This window comes from Hemitrygon akajei, chromosome 18, assembly GCF_048418815.1.
Source record: "Hemitrygon akajei chromosome 18, sHemAka1.3, whole genome shotgun sequence".
Classification (NCBI taxonomy): Eukaryota; Metazoa; Chordata; class Chondrichthyes; order Myliobatiformes; family Dasyatidae; genus Hemitrygon; species Hemitrygon akajei.
The window spans coordinates 58401016-58418417 of record NC_133141.1 but is presented as its reverse complement, the minus strand read 5'-3'; the positions used below and the strand labels follow the sequence as shown (position 1 = coordinate 58418417).

The window sequence follows — 17402 nt, the reverse complement described above, 5'->3', positions numbered from 1 at the left end:
CAATTTGTGGTTAAGTGCCTTGCTCAAGGACACACACGCAAGCCTCAGCCAAAGCTCGAACTAGCGATCTTCAGATAACTAGATGAATGCCTTAACCACTTGGCCACTCGTCAACACAAGGGTCCTAATGCCCTTCCCTTGGACAACATTGGTGGCATGGAGAGGGGAGACTTGCAGCTTGGGCAACTGCCGGTCTTCCATTTAAAAAAAAAACCTTGCCCAAGCTTGCACCCTGGAAGCAAATCCATAGTCTATCAAGACTAATGGAGGCCTACACACACAATACAGTGGAGTTACAGAGGCATAAGAGAGGAGTTGGCCAGAATTGATTAGAAAAGAACACTAGCAGGGATGATGGCAGAGTAGCAATGGCTGGAATTTCTGGAAGCAATTCAGAAGGCTCAGGATATGTACATCCCAAAGAGGAAGAATTATTTTAAAGGACAGGTGATACAGCCATGGCTAACAAGAGAAGTCAAAGCCAACATAAAAGCCAAAGAGAGGGCATATAATAGAGCAAAGATTAGTGGGGATTGGAAAGTTTTTAAAAACCAATAGAAGGCAACTTAAAAAAAGTCATTAAGATGGAATACAAAAGCTAGCCAATAATATTAGAGGATGCCAAAAGTTTCTTCAGATACGTAAAGTGCAAATGAGAGGTGCGAGTGGATATCGGACTGCTGGAAAACAATGCTGGAGAGGGAGTAATGGGGAACAATGATATAGCGGATGAACTAATAAGTATTTTGCATCACTCTTCACTGTGGAAGACACTAGTAAATTCCAGGTGTCAGGGGTCATGAAGTATGTGAAGTTACCATTACTAGAGAGAAGGAGCTTGAGAAACTGAAAGGTCTGAAGGTAGATAAGTCACCTGGACCAGATGGTCTACACCCCAGGGTTCTGAAAGAGGTGGCTGAAGAGATTGTGGAGGCATTAGTAATGAATTTTCAAGAATCGCTAGATTCTGGAATGGTTCCAGAGGACTGGAAAATTGCAAATGTCACTCCACTCTCAAGAAGGGAGAGAGGCAGAAGAAAGGAAATTATAGGCTAGTTAGTCTGATCTCAGTGGTTGGGAAGATGATGGAGTCGATTATTAAGGATGAGGTCTCGGGGTACTTGGAAACACATGATAAAATAAGCTATAGTCAGCATGGTTTCCTCAAGGGAAAATCTTGCCTGACAAATCTATTGGAATTCTTTGAAGAAGTAACACACAGGATAGACAAAGGAGAATCAGTAGATGTTGTGTATTTGGATTTTCAGAAGGCTTTTGACAAGATGCTACACATGAGGTTGCTTAGGAAGCTATGAGCTCATGGTATTACAGGAAATATTCTAGCATGGATAAAGCAGTGGCTGATCGGCAGGAGGCAAAGAGTGGGAATAAAAGGAGCCTTTTCTGACTGGTTGCTGATGACTGGTGGTGTTCTACAGGGGTCTGTGTTGGAACTGATTCTTTTTACGTTGTATGTTAATTATTTGGATGGAATTGATAACTTTGTTTCAAAGTTTGAAGATGATAGAAAGATATGTGGAGGGGCAAGTAGTTTTGAGGAAATAGGGAGCCTACAGATGGACAGATTAGGATAATGGGCAAAGAGGTGGTAGATGGAATACAGAGTCATAAACACGCACTTTGGTAGAAGAAATAAAAGGGTTGACTATTTTCTAAATGGAGAAAAAAATACAAAAATCTGAGGTGCAAAGGGATTTGTGAGTTCTTGTGCAGAATTCCCTAAGGTTAATTTACACTTTGAGTCTGTGGTGAGGAAGGCAAATGCAATGTTAACATTAATTTCAAGAGGACTGAATATAAAACCAAGGGTGTAATATTGAGACTTTATAAAGAACTGGTGAGGCCTCACTTGGAGTATTGTGAACAGTTTTGGGCCCTTTATCTTAGAAAGGATGTCCTGAATCTGGAATGGGTTAGAAGGAGTTCACGAAAATGATTCCGGTATTGAATGGCTTGTCATATGAAGAGTGTTTGAAGGCTCTGGGCCTGTATTCATTAGAATTCAGAAGACTGAGGGGTGACCTAATTAAAACCTATCAAATGGCGAAAGGCCTTGATAAAGTGGATGTGGAGAGAATATTTCTTATGGTGGGAGAGTCTAAAACCAGAGGATACAGCCTCAGGATAGAGGGGCATCCTTTTAGAATGGAGATGTGGAGGAATTTCTTTAGCCAGAGGGCAGTGAATCTGTGTAATTCCTTGCCACAGACTTTATGTATATTTAAGGCAGAGATTGATAGATTCTTGATTGGTCAGGGCATGAAGGGATATGGGGAGAAGGCAGGAAATTGGATCAGCCATGATGAAATGGTGGAACAGACTCAATGGGCCAAATGACCTTAATTTTGCTCCTACATCTTATGGCCTTGTGTTCTTATGGACTCTATGCTATGATAATGAGAGAGACAATTGCTATTGACTTGGAGTTTAAAAAATCAATTAAACAGTTAATTTTCATTTGCATCATATCCTGTGGGGTACTAGAGAATAAGTGGGAAAAACAGTTTAGAGCAGTTTCTTTATCTTGAGTGGAATTGTGTCTGATAAATCACCAATGGTTATAAAGCAAATAGGAATTAATATTTGTGCAATCTTTATATAAAAAAAGAACAAACAGCACTTTAATGTTGAGAAGTTCATAATTCGAAATAGTATTTCTGTAATGTATCACTGTGCATTATTCTGTTGCAATTTTTTGGACGCTGATTCAGTTTCTAATTAAAAAGAAAATCATAGGCTTACTGTGAACTGCTTGATGAATGTGATTTCCTTTCAGGTATAATGCCTGAATTGCCTAAACTCATTTCTCTTGTGAATGAAGTCTTCATCTTCCAACTTCAATTTAACAATCCTATATAGCTGTTTCAGTGTGTGAATAATTTATGGTTTTAAATTAATTCACATGCTCATCAGTATCAAATTATTGATAGAACAGTTGATTCAAACCTGTGGTTTAATATCTAACTAGTTTCCACCTCACCAATAGTACAGTGTTGATGATGAATGATGTTCTGCACAAATGTGACTTTGGCTCCCTTTCCCTTTCCCTTCCTGCACTTGACCTTTCCCACACTTGAGATTTAAGCATTTCCATCCTCCAAAATCTCTTCAATTCGGTCCTATGGAAAATCAGAGTCTTATTTCAATCGTGTTTGAATATTTAGGCAATTTTTAGCTCTTGGTCTAAATGCCTACTATGTTATTTTGTTGCTGTGGTATTTGCAGTATGACCCTGAGGTTATTCATCTGAACCGTCTGCTGTAATAAGGATTTGGGTAATTGTACTCTATTTATGAAACTGCCAAATCCCAAATGAGTGGTAATGTGGAATGGTTAATTAATAGCTGGTGTATAATTAATGGTTTTTGTGTATTTTCATTCTTCGCTTTTGTGTATTTTCAGACAATTTCCGGTAGATACTTCCAATTATGTGCTGATGGTAATGGTTGATCAGTTATGAGCCCTGACTCCTCATATTGTAACATTTGCAGCTTATAACTTTGCTTCCCTCAAATTAGGTGGGTTCATTGTGAGAAAGAGAAAATGACCAAACAAAAATTGTATCAGAAGTGCATAGCACAGCATAACGGTAAGGAAACTTGAGGAATAATGGGTTAGAAATCAATGCAGGAGATTTAAGGGATGCTGTGATTTTTATACATTGTCATGTGTGAGAATGGTTCTGAGATTGCTCTACTGTAAGTGGTATAAGAAATGCTTTTATCTCTCTTGTAATAGTGTAAACAGCCCCAGCATACTGATATATTGAGGGGTTGGAGATAATTAGGAAAGTAAGACTGGGCAGGATTGTAATATTCACCTTGGTATTAGAAATAAAGGATTAACAAGAGAAGAACACTTTATTTACAATTGGAATATACTACACAACTGATTCTGACATTGGAAACTCACTGTTATTGACCTATTACCACTGTGTAGCAGTGGAAAACCAACAACAATTTTTAAAAATGGACTGTTTTATAGTGTATGGCCCAAGAGATATTTTATTGAGTCCTGAATGTGGTCTGTAACAACACATAATTTAATATTTTGCAAATTGCATTTGAAGGCTCCAGCCCATACTAGGAAATCTGATGCCTGCAGGCAATTCAAAATTGCTTTCAAAGATGATAATCTTTGAGGCATTGTTGGGAATGAGTGATGCAGTGAATTAGCAGCATATCTTTGCTCTAGGATTTGCAATGCAGAGGTTGACAGGATGAAATTTGTATTTCCAAGTTGAAGTTGCCTTTACAAACCAACATTTTACTTTGGGGGGGGGGATGCTAAAATGTTGAATTTATGGAACATTACTCTCCACAAATTGCATTGCATAGTGACATGTTATTTAGCACTAAGTGCTTGAACATTAGTATTATTTAATGGAGTAGTTTGTGATAAAGATCTTTTCTGAGACAAAACAGATTTGTGTCGAGTACTTGGGTAATGATGTCATTCACTGTGGTAATGACAGGGGAAGTTTATCTGCATGGTTCTAAAGCCACTAGTCCTTGGGCACTCTCAGCCCATGAGTTTGTTTCTCTGAAGCAGTGAAATTTAAGGCAACTGTGCTTGAAAGCAAATCTTAGGCTGGTGTGGGAGCCATCTTCAAAGGTTCCCCTTTAGTCGTGCACCCATTCCTGCCTCATGGATCTCCTCCCCTCACAACTGACTCACCCTCTCCCACTCAAAACATGAGTTTCTTCATTGCTCTTCTTCTTACTCATCCAATTAGCTGCTCTCCAGATCTGTCCACAGTCTATCACTTTCTGGCTTGCAAGTTTTTTATGTGGCTGCTGAACTCTGATCCCAGTCTCCAAAAGGAATGCCAGTTGCCATATTTTCATTGAGGTTTTGTGGTTCCATAGAGGGCCGTATTAATTCTATCCATTAATCTTCGTGTCACACTGTCACAGGGACAGGATGGAAGTTTACCTTCAATTACATTTTATTTTGAAATCACCTTCCTTTTTTTTACACTTTAGTCACCTTCATGTCTGGAAATCTGAGGTCCTCTGAACATACTAGTAAAATAAAAAATAATAATTAAGTTCAAGTGCATTTGACCATATCTGCGCCATGTTGCCCAAAGAGAGGTTTACAAAAATACTTATATTATTAAAAGGGTTTAAAGATCTTTAATTGGTTAGAAACTGAGCACTCAAATAACTTTCTCCATCTAACTTAAACATACCCTTTGATTTTCAAATGTAGACACAGTACACTGCTGTGTATGAAGTGAGTTGTCAATAGTATCTTGCTGTTTTAAGGCCAATAGGACTATGTTTTATCTTCTAATGGAAAAAGACACATCCCAATTTTGTTACAGTGGTTTTAGTTTAGGACCACCTGTTTGTCTGTGGAAAAATATCTGCTACTCTACTGAATAGTCTGACAATCACTAGCATCTAAAACCTGCAATAGATATTCTGCAACATAATTGTTTCTGTTGTGACTGTTTTAGCTTTACAGTGACACAGGATTAAGTTATTTTCATTGATGAAAGAGTATCTGCTCAAAGAAATTTGGGAATTATTAATGATTAATGCTTTGAAGAAAACTCATAAATCACAGTGGGCTTAGGATATCTAAAGGTTCTGCTATTACCAAACCTGTTTCTTATCCAAACTGCAACTTCAGATATCTATTCCTTGAAATATTTGGACCTGTACTCTATCCATCATATTCACCAATCCACCACCCCCCACCTATCCTTCATACACTATTCAGAGATGATTAATTAAAAATTAATTACACAAATATATATTTTGGACAATGCAATCTGAAAATAAAGCCATTTCCCATTAGCACAGTTTAATTGATCTATTACAGAATCTTTATGACAAAATGTTTGTTTCCAGCATTATAATTTTAGGATTATTCATGATATTCAGTCTTGGTTTTTATACTGGCCACAACACATTTTCCTGCATTTGATAGAAGCACATCTTAGAAAACATTTTCAGCTGACAGAAACATCTGGTTTGAACTCGAGGTGGTAATAGGTTTGATATATGCCACCACCACTTCGGGAAATGAAATCAGTGGATGGTGTTAGTCAAGATTTACATCAAGGTACACCAGGTGGGGCAAAGTGAAATTGATGTTTGCAGGGGCTGGTTAGAGAGGGAGGAGGGAAAGGTTGGTGTGGTTTGCTTACATCTGCTTTGTGCAACCAAATAGTGGATCTATTCATTAAGGATATACTTAGGATTGCAGAATGCAGAGGAAATCTCCCATTGTTAGACCAGTGCAGACAGAACTTTGATCTGTGTCTGCCTAATGATGTTATTATGGGGTGGCTAGTGATTGATACAGTCACTGATCACCAAGCTTCTCCTGCTTTATTGTACATAGCAACAAAACTATATGATGATTATTCACCCATTTTGGTCTAGGTTTTCTTCTGTGCTGAACACTTTTACTGCAATTGTGCCAATATCATCTTCACATTGTGATTGCAGCATCAGCAAAGTGGACAAGTTTACCTCTTGGGAGCTACATTGTGTGAACCTGATGATCCTGCTGAAGCCCAAAATGCATTGCAACCATCTAAAATCTTAGATACTATGGAGATCTAAACTGTCTAAGGCTAGAGAACCAATGCCCATTTTTGGTAGGTTGAGGCAGTTAAATTGAGGAAGACCCATAATTTTTATTCAATAAGTGGGAGGAGGGTGTTTGTGGCAGAAAATGAAAGCAGATGGTTTTGCAAGTAACCCTATGCTTTGACCCAAAGCTAAACTCAAGAGATCAGCCAAGATAAGAACCAGTCACAGCCTGTCACAATACAATAACCATCTCTTTCATTTTAAGTCTACAGTGGTCATGGATGGAAATTTCCTGCAACTCAACAGAAGGTGTCTTGTCAAGCACATTTCACAATCTTCTCTTATTGCAAATATTCAAATTCTTTTACTCTTCATTTAATATTCACAGAAATGCTAAAATCTTCACATAGTAGTGACTTTCTACTTTCCCACATGCAACACCCTTGTCAAGTAAGAATTTGACACCTGTGTGGCATTCCATGATGCAACCTGGTGAAGATTCACTTTCTCGACCTACTGCATACATTGGAAGTTGTCCCTTTGCAGAATAAAATAAAGGCACCTACTGGAACCTTGAACCTCTTTTCCCCGAGGCACACCAAAGAAGTTAGAGGTTAGGAGTGAGAATACATTGACATCAGGAGAGGAAGATTGGTTCCAAAAAATATGAATATGAGCAGGTTTTGTTTTTTGAAATATATTTTCCATCAATGCTGCTGCATAAGGAAACTGATTTGGGCAAGGTAGAGGAATTCATAGGAGAGCATATTTAAAACAGGAACCTTGGTGATTGTGCAGAAGGGTTACATACAAACAAATGAATGAGTGAAATATTACGAAGGCACTGACTTTTCATGTGGTAGGTACAGTTATTTAGACAAAGGTAGGATAGAAGGGGTGAGTTAGGCAGGATGAATGAGTGGTACCACCTCGATCATTTGGCCCTTGTAGAAATATAAGTAGAGCAAATGATGGTCTAGAGTTCACTCAAAGAAGGGCAGATGGAGAGTGGGAGTCATGATACCTGTTTTATGTGTATCTTTGCAGAAATACTTTCATAGTTACAACAAAAAAAATAGAAAATGTTGGAAAGACTTGGCAAATCAGGCTGCATCTGTGGAAAGAGAAATGGTCAGTCTTGAGAAGGGTCAACAAAGTTCTGATGAAGGGTTGCAGACAGGACTCAGTGCTATGTCCTTTTCCACAGAAGCTGCCTGCTATTCCAACTGTCTCCAGCATTTTCTGTTTTGTTTCAGATTTTCAGCATCATTTTGATTTTTTCCCAGCTCCACCTGGAAGGTCCCAATGGCTTAGTTAAGTTAGTTTTGTTCATTTCAATGTTTACATTTTTTTCTCTTGTGCATTGTGTTTTTTTTCTTCAATTGGGTTCTTTCAGGTTTCATACTTTGTTGGCTACCTGTGAGCAAGCAAATTTCAAGGTTGTATCATTTATACACTCAGATAAAAAATGTACTTGAATCTTGAAAAGCATCCAGCAAACTTAAGGAGATCCACCACATAAAACTTTGCAAAAGCAAGTACAAACCTGCCAGAGTTCCAGACATGCTGGCTCAGAACTGGAACCTGCAGATCTATTCCACGGTGTGAATGCTCAATGGAAGGAATAATGCTTAATGATACCCTGTAACGAACTTGACAGGAAAATTATACACCTGCTTTCTGTTGCTTCCCCTCAGTGTTGGCATTTAATAACAAGGGAAAAGCGTCATGACTCCCATGGTGAAACTTTTCCTTTTCAACAAATGCTTGTTCTTCAGATAGAAACTACAGTAATATCAGAAGTACAGTACATGCTTGATGAACTTTTACATTGAGAACACATGCAGAAGTTGTTGGCCTGAATTTATCCACATCATTCCATTGTGTTCGCAGCCTGCTGTATAAACTCACCTTCAATAGCACTGAAAATCTCTTTGTATTCAAATAAAGGATAAAAATGCTGGAAGGACAGTGAGACTGTGTTACGGTTCAAGGTGATATTCTCTCGTCTGTGTTGCCATCAAATGAATAAAAAAGTCAGTCATGCAGAATCTCCCGACTACAGCAACATTTGATTAAACTGGCCACTGCCATCTGTTTGTCACATGAACATTTTTACAGCAGATACTGCATGCTCATGTTCATACAAAGGAAAAAAATAACAGTCCAAACCTCATGGCATAGAATAATTAGTTGAAATACAAAAGGATGATATTGTTCTCCATGCTAATGCCGACCTGTAACAAATCTGTAAATCTCAAGTTAGAATTCTTTAAAACTTTGTTTCCTGATTGCACTCTGGACCGACACATTGCCCAACTCTTCGCAACCTTAATCTCCATGAATATGAACTCGTCTTCATAGTGTTACGAACTCCGTAACTGAGTCACTTACCAGCAAAGATAGATATGTCTGCTGAAGTCTGATGGTACTATTTTTAAACGTTTTTATTTATAAAGGGGCACAAAAGTAAGGTTAATACAAACATTCAGCTAATATAAGTCGTCACTACTCAATCTACAGCACAGGTATAGTAATAATCAATCAGAAATAAGCTCTATCGTTGTCTAGGGGATAATACTGAGTCCAATTGAAATATAAAGAGTCACTCAGAAGTCTGCAGGCTTTTCCCTTTTGGGAACCGCTGGGGTTTCACGTTGTGGAGAGAGAGAGAGAGGTGGTTGAGAAAGGATAAACACTTGCCCGTTGTCTTTACGGAGCAAATCCTTGGAATCAGGGGAGCAGGCTTCCCCGTTGTTAGTTAAAAGCGGTCTTCCGTTGGTTCCAGCCACAAATTCAAAATTCGGAATCTAACGCACGTGGCTTCCTTCAAAATGGCTTCCCGCTCCCACGGGAATCGGTATCGTGCTTCCTTGGTGCGTCTGAGGGTTGTCCCCCCCTCAGACCCTCCTTTATACTTCTTCACTGGATCGCAGGTGTCAATCAGGTTGCAGGTGATGCGATCTCTCTCTCAACCAGCCCACTTTGCCCGAGGGCTTTTCACGTGGTCTCCATGAGACAATAGTCAATGTCGCCTTTTTTTTTCATCCCTATGGAAACGCGAAATTCCGCACGTCTCTCTCTTGGGTCATTGACCCCCCCCCCCTTCACTAGGGCTCTTGCGATTCTCACAAGGGAGGGGGCTGGGATCATAACTCCTCCCCTCTTAAACGTTTTTTACCAGCGGTTAAAAACAGGTTGGTACAGGATTTTTTCTTTTTTTTTCCTGGACTCTAACATACTACACAAGCTTTTCTCTTCACAGAGTACTACCGTTATACATTCCAGTCAGTATCTAAACAGGTAACAATTACAGTGCCCCTTTCTTCAATATCTTAACATCACGTACCGTACTCAAGTCTGGTAGCATCAAACTTCAGTTCAATAACCACCTATTTATTTATTTTCTTCAGCAACAAAACGTAAAGAGGTGTGATCTTAGCTTAGGTGCATCTACAAAAGTTTATGCGAATACTAATCGTTTCAGTTGTTTTCACTTCACCGGCAGGTCTCCAAAGGGGCTGTCTTTATCATTCACAGGCCTTGGCGCAACCCCGTACAACCGGCTTTTCTGTTTAAAAATGGCATCCCCATTAACCGTTGCCTCTTTTCCGGTGAGTCCCCCCGTGGGGAACTTGAGTAATTTGGCAAGGTACTCTCCCGCCTTTCTTTTCCATAAGGGTTATTCTCTTAACTCCGTGTCCCAAACCTAGACCATCGTGGGAATTTCCACCCAATTCTTTAATGTTACACAGGTAGCTAACCCTTTTGTCCAGACCATGCAGGCTGATGGGTTTCAGTTTGAACCTTTCCCTCCGGCCGCATTTAAATTTCGGCTTCCTCACAGCGCTTTCTTGAATAACAATAACGTGTGGGGCACCTTTACATTCCAAATCAACCTGTAATCGATGCGCCGGCACCAATCTACACTTTAAATTTTCTTCCTTCGATTTGGGAATTACAGATTTTCCGTCTCCCTCCACAACAACAGTTATCTCCCCATTCGTAAACTCCACATTAACTCTGAACACCCCCTTCAGCACAACCATCTGGGAACTCACACTTCCCAAGGTTAACCCTTTTTTTTCCGAACCAAATCTATCTGCTCCAAAAGGACGACCGTCTCGTCCAGCTGAGTCAAATACCTCAGCTTTTTTCTGAGCTCCGTGACTAGGTTCAGCACCACGTGCATCCCCATCTTGGACACACTCAAACGGGACATTGGCCTCTTCCAGGCTTTCAACACCCGTACCTTTTTCAAATTCTAACGTCCCCCGATCCTTCCAGTTACTCTCTAGGCAGCCCCCCGTTGGGGAAGGCGCAACCCTGCGAGCTGAAACAACCTCCTCGGCCATTTCAGCTGACTTCTCCACAGCAAGGATACCCTTCCTCTCTAAGACTGCCCTCATTTCACTCTCGGGACCATCGGGAACACCTTTAGAACTCTCAACTTCTCCAAACAATTCTGCCAAACCAGACAGATCAACCATGTCCAACTCTGGACCTTTTAACAGCTTTATCCATTTCTCATCTTTATTTCCTATCTCTAGGACCTTTCTCTTCACTAAGGGGAGGGCTATCTCCTCACCCTTACCCCCTTTCACTTTATTACTTTCTGTTTTACCACCCTTGGAACCCTCGTGGTATAGGGTCGGTAAAAACGTCTTGGCCAAATCACTACTGGCCCGATTTAAACTGCTCTGGTTCTCAGCTGCTTTTCTCGACAGGCTGCGAGTGACCGCGCACGCGCGATAGCTTTGGGACTCTAGGGGCGGGGAGACCGTACTCGCCGGTCGGCGGGTCAGCATCATGGCTGCCCAAATCCTACCTCCGGCTAAATCGTCCCCCTCCCCTCTCTCTACCCCTTGAGCTCTTCGCTCTTGCCTTCGCCTGTCCAGCTCCAATTCATGGATCCTTTGTTTCTCTGTCTCTGCTCGTTCCTTTTCTCTCTCGGCCACTTCTAGCTCTTTTGACTTAATTTCATGTTCCCACCGTAATCTCTCTATCTCTAACTGATCCGTCGTACTAGCGGGTACTTTTTCAGGGATGTTTTCCAACTCCTCTGCTTCAAACACATTCTCCCCAATGTAATACTGAGTTATGGCCCTTCGCACCTCCCGCTTTTTCATGGACGACTTCACCTCTGCGAGGTTTAACCCCTTCCCCAAATTTAACAAGTCTGATTTGGTGGCCATCCCTAGCGCCTCCATAGTCGGGTTTTTCATAAATTCACCCACGTCCATCTTTGCTGGTTTCCCGTCTGGCTACCTGCGTACCAGATCCCAATTTTTTTTTTTGACTTACAATCCCGATTGACTGGCCCTTCCAATTTGGTGTCAAATCACAAGACGAGGCCCCAATTGTTACGAACTCCGTAACTGAGTCACTTACCAGCAAAGATAGATATGTCTGCTGAAGTCTGATGGTACTATTTTTAAACCTTTTTATTTATAAAGGGGCACAAAAGTAAGGTTAATACAAACATTCAGCTAATATAAGTCGTCACTACTCAATCTACAGCACAGGTATAGTAATAATCAATCAGAAATAAGCTCTATCATTGTCTAGGGGATAATACTGAGTCCAATGTCTGTAGTGAGATGCTGAAGATGTTCTATAGGTCAGTTGTGGAGAGCGCCCTCTTCTTTGTGGTGGCGTGTTGGGGAGGAAGCATTAAGAAGAGGGACGCCTCACGTCTTAATAAGCTGGTAAGGAAGGCGGGCTCTGTCGTGGGCAAAGTACTGGAGAGTTTAACATCGGTAGCTGAGCGAAGGGCGCTGAGTAGGCTATGGTCAATTATGGATAACTCTGAACATCCTCTACATAGCACCATCCTGAGACAGAGAAGCAGTTTCAGCGACAGGTTACTATCGATGCAATGCTCCTCAGACAGGATGAAGAGGTCAATACTCCCCAATGCCATTAGGCTTTACAATTCTACCGCCAGGACTTAAGAACTTTTTAAAGCTATTATTAATGCTTTTTGAGATGGTGATTTAGATGCATATCACATTTTTTTTACTGAGTTAAGTATTGTATGTAATTAGTTTTGCTACAACAAGTGTATGGGACATTGGAAAAAAGTTGAATTTCCCCATGGGGATGAATAAAGTATCTGTCTATCTATCTATCTAATTGAATTATAAAGAGTCACTCAGAAGTCTGCAGGCTTTTCCCTTTTGGGAACCGCTGGGGTTTCACGTTGTGGAGAGAGAGAGATGGTTGAGAAAGGATAAACACTTGCCCGTTGTCTTTACGGAGCAAATCCTTGGAATCAGGGGAGCAGGCTTCCCCGTTGTTAGTTAAAAGCGGTCTTCCGTTGGTTCCAGCCACAGATTCAAAATTCGGAATCTAACGCACGTGGCTTCCTTCAAAATGGCTTCCCGCTCCCACGGGAATTGGTATTGTGCTTCCTTGGTGCATCTGAGGGTTGTCCCCCCCTCAGACCCTCCTTTATACTTCTTCACGGGATCGCAGGTGTCAATCAGGTTGCAGGTGATGCGATCTCTCTCTCAACCAGCCCACTTTGCCTGAGAGCTTTTCACGTGGTCTCCATGAGACAATAGTCAATGTTGCCTTTTTTTTTCATCCCTATGGAAACGCGAACTTCCGCACGTCTCTCTCTTGGGTCATTGACCCACCCCCCCTTCACTAGGGCTCTTGCGATTCTCACAAGGGAGGGGGCTGGGATCATAACAATAGGCTTTGTCAAACCCTAAAAATACTTGGGTTCCATCCAAGGAGAGACTAGATAAATACAATTCATTGACAAAGTAATGTTCACAACTGAGAAACTAGGATCACTGCAGTCATTAAAGCTCTAAGATAGTTTCTGTGACATATGTGGATGTCTGTAGGATATTTTGTGTCAGATGCCATTGGTAAGGGTGTTGGCACATGCAAAGTGTGCATAACGCACAGTCCAGAACGCCAATCAGTGAGCAATTACAAGTCACCATTAAGCCTACCATTTTAGAGGTCAGCGTTCCACTCAGCACCCTTCCCCATCCCTGCAGGGCTGAAGATGTTTTCAGCAGTGGAATGAAGCCCCAGTTATCATTTCCATCACCAATTCGCAGCTGTGAAATGAGATCAACCAAATATAGAGGGAAATCACTCATTTGTTTCTTTTAGCTAGTGTAATGATGCTACAAGCTTTCAGTTCTTGCTATAATTAACCTGTAAGCATCAATAAAGCCAGGCATGAGAGATACTGAAACACTTTTTGATAACTTCAAGAATCTGCATAGTGTCCTACACATGTTTCCATTTATGAAGGATCTTTAGATTACACAATATAATAAATGGAAGAACGAATAGAGGCCAGACAGAACAGAACAAGCCATTAAGTGAGGAAGTCAGAAGTAAAGAAACCTCCACTACCATCCTTGGCAGTGCATTCCAGGCTCTGTGTCAAAAAAAAAACTTGCCTCTAACATCTTCTTTGAACTTACCCCGTCACCTTAAATGCATGCTCTCTAGTATTTAATATTTCAACAATGAGGTAAGGATGCCAACTACCTGCTCTGTCTACGCCCCTCATGATCTCACAAATCTTAATCAACTTTCTCTTCAGCCTCTGCCCCTCCAGAGAAAATAACCCAAGTTTGACAACCTCTCATTATAACATATTCCCTCTAATCCAGACAGCATCCTGATAAATCTCTAATACACCCTCTGCAAAGCTTCCACATCCTTTTTATAATGAGGCGAACGGAAATGAATGTAATACTCCAGATGTGGCCTAACTAGAAGCGCTTAAAGCTACTTCAAACAAGACTTCCTACTGAAATCTGCCCTGAGTACCTATAACTACAACCTTTTGACCAGGACAAGGAGTGCATTGTCACTAGTTGTAAATATTATTATGACATTGAATATTTTATATTTAGTTTTTGAAAATCCAATGAAGCCACTGAATAGACACAGGGTGTATGGTAAATTAAGGAATGCATGAGGCTAGAGAGTCCTTTGAAGGTTAATTCATTAACTTTAATCTTGAGTGATGAAGCTTCTGTTAACATTGCTTCCAGGTCCTTCGTGTAACACCTGTGTAGTGCTCATGTTATCTCGTGTGACCGGTCACTATACTTTTATGAGAAAAATCAAATTACATAGTACTACACTAGGTGCTAGTAAGCCATCAGAAGCTCTAGGTATTGGATGGAGGCAGTGAATAGAAAACACACACTTCTGGAGGCAAGTTTTGCATATTAAAAACAAAAAGATATACAAAATAGTTATGCAAGTAAGAACAATTCAAAAATTCCAACGTTCTGTTTAGGTTCCAAATCTCAGATATCAACAAAAACCAAATTCCTGTTTAGTTGGGTTCAGTAAGATTCATTACAATATCCTTTATTACTCCAATTTCTTTAACTAATTAGATCTAGTGTTATTCCCTGTTTAAAGGTTTACAGACTAACCTTTCCTTTCTCCCCCCCACCCAGTTGGGTAGAAAACTAATTGAATTCCTATTCTTAGATATTATAGTTAACTTCAATTTCAGCTCAAGTCAGTATGTCTACAAATACAAATTTGAAAATTATATATCTGTGTGTCTCTATAGCTTTACTCCTTTCACAATTCTCCAACATCACAACTTTTAAACGAAGTAAATCTCATTCAGTAACTTATCCAAGTTGTTACAAAAATAATCAGTTCTTGCAGAAAATCTAATTCAGATACTTTGAATGAAAATATAGTTGTACATCCAGCTGTATTAAATTCTCTACTTCGTGAAACATTTTGTTCCCGTGCTGGTTCTTCATCTTGGGTGGCTCACCATCTTGATTCGTTGGATGGAAAGTCGATCCACAATATACGCACAACAAAAACCTGACCCAATCCCTTGGTGTGATTTAATAAAACTATTTCCCAGTTACACGGTAGAGATCTTGGACACTGGTCTCTGCTGATATTATCTCATTACAGCTGCTGTTTGTTATAGCTGTAACTTCAATAGATCTTTTTATCGCTATCGTCTCTCCTCCAGGGGGCTCACCCTGAGGTTTTCAAGTAAGTAGGGTAGAGACACTCACTACCAATCCCACTTTTAACAGTTTATATCTTCAGTTTGTAATAGTTTACTGTGTCAGCCACGCCTCATTCGGACATAGATTCCACTCCCCAGTTCCTATTTTTAAAATTCGATAAACCTTGTTTTCATCCCTCCACAGGTGGAGCTTTATAACATTACATTTTTGGGTTTAATTAAACTGGGTTACATTCTGTTTTGACTCTTGATAGTCAATTCTATGGCTATCCTCAGCTGACTTCTGAGCCTACATCTATAGTACCTCCTGCTGGAATGGGGCTGCTCCCCTGCAATCCATTTCCTCCACCAAGATTTCAAATGCTGTGCTTGAAGCCCTTGGAGGAGTTTGCTTTCCATGCTGTGGCATTTTTCAATGTTTCTCAGTTCAGCTCCACTGTTTGCAACTGCTCCAACATGGTGCCTCCCCTTAACGAGGCACAGACTATCTTTATCTGAAGTTGGCCATTAACTGTTTTTCTTGCTGCTGTTGTGTCTAGCCATTAAACATCTGGTTAGCTGGAAATATGGCATTGGCATACTAATCACACTAGCAATAATTAGGCATGGGTTAATTGTGCATCACAATGCCTGTGGCTGTTTATGATGTCCAGAAAGTTTAGCTTCCTCAATTACTGAACAGGACATCTCCAGCTATTGATGCTAGTATTTTCTTAAATGAAGTCCAGTCTTCTAAAAATAGTTTTAGCAATGAAGAGGATAAAATGATCCTGGAAATGCCAGGAAATTTGACTAAGAAAATCCATAAAGCTAATTTTCACAGAAACTTAAATCCTAATAAAGGATATGTTCAAAGTACTTCCTTCAAATGAGACCAGATAGTCTGTTTTATCATGTGGATAGATGAAGCATGTTACAAGCAAGCTGAAGACTATTATTGGGAATCTTCAAAGACTGCTTTATTGCGGCCTGTGGAATTTTGTTTAAATGAATGGATGAGAAAAACCACACTATCAATTAGCAAAATTGTTTTGAATCTGTTTAGATAATTATATGTGAGTAAAAGAAAAACATTCAAGGATGTGAAATGACTGTATAACTACATAAAATGCAGGCTTTTTATTGGCTGCCCCAATTCTTCTCATTGTTTGGGCCGAGATGTCGACTATTTACTCTTTTCCATAGGTGCTGCCTGGCCTGCTGAATTCCTCCAGCATTTTGTGTGTGTTGCTTGAACATAATTGTCTTAGAGGATTCCCTCCCCCTCCCCCCCACACACACACATCTCTTAACTCCAGCTACATTCTGTAAATTAAAGTGAGATTTTCAGATCATGGCTTGATAAGTATTGTAGACTCAGATCTCCTGGACTGAGATAACTTGACATCATTTTGCCCTTGGCTCTAATAACTTGCAGTCTAAGAAGAATCAAAGTCAAAATTTTAAAGATAAATAGTGAAGAATCATTAGGAGACAATTCTGTATCAGAGTGGTGATGTTGTCTTCATCCTTACTCAGCCCTCCTGTACTCCAAGGCTCTTCTTAACTGTCATGTTGCTGACAGGACAGGTGCTTTTTTGATGGCTGAGTAGCAAAGTGTTTACAGCTGTTACAAGCAATGCAGACCACTGTTTAACTGATTTGTAGTGGAATATTCACCAATAACCTTGCACACTTGTTTGTTGCTGGTGTTCTGGGGGGAGGGGTGCCTGGTATGGTGCTAGTTTTAACACAGAAATAAATTACAATCCATTTTCTAAATATTCACTTGTTATAAACCCATCTCTTGAGTTTGGTCACAATAATGTATGTGAAAAGTTCCCTTTTATATTTTT

General features: G+C 40.2%; 1 protein-coding gene across 2 annotated transcripts in view; it reads left to right on the top strand.

Annotated features, from left to right (window-relative positions):
- The window catches only part of LOC140741476 (tumor necrosis factor receptor superfamily member 16-like), a 130528-nt gene that overhangs the window by 92653 nt on the left and 20473 nt on the right, over window positions 1–17402 (top strand). The window lies entirely within an intron of this gene.